Here is a 592-nt window from a genome sequence, read left to right as displayed (position 1 = left end):
GTATTATCCCCAAGAACAATTTAGGAACAGAGTTGCTGACCTTGGAATCATAAAGTCTGATATTTTTGGAAGAAATATCCCTAAATTTTATAACAAAAGTGCTCATACGCTCATCTAACAAGCATTTAGCAAATAGAAACTTGAGGATTGATCATCAGCACACCCAGCACCAGATTCCAAAATTCCTATCAGACAGGTTTTAGTGAGTGTTTTCAGAAAAAAAATTGGGGGTCAGACACAGGGGCGCCGATAAGTGGGGGAAACCTGACAAATTCATGGGGCCCAGCATTTGTGGGGGCCCCATAGAGCAGTGGAGGGGGTCCAGTGGATACAGGCAAGAAGTTGTGAAAAGTTCGTGCAGGATATGCTGTGTAAGAGAGGCATAGAAGTCGGGAATCGGACGTTGAAAGTATGTCAAGTTTCAATTTTGTTTCACGCTAGCATAAGTGACTGTACGTGTGGACCGCAGCCCCACCTACATGCCACCCCCCTGCGCTCCGACAGATTGACAAGATACTGAATTTTATGAAGGCTCCACAACGTTTACCTTTCACGGGGCCCACAATTGGGAGCGGCACCCCTGATCAGACAT

Source organism: Sphaeramia orbicularis, chromosome 9 (genome assembly GCF_902148855.1).
Source record: "Sphaeramia orbicularis chromosome 9, fSphaOr1.1, whole genome shotgun sequence".
Lineage (NCBI taxonomy): Eukaryota > Metazoa > Chordata > Actinopteri > Kurtiformes > Apogonidae > Sphaeramia > Sphaeramia orbicularis.
Note: the sequence above shows the minus strand (reverse complement) of the source record.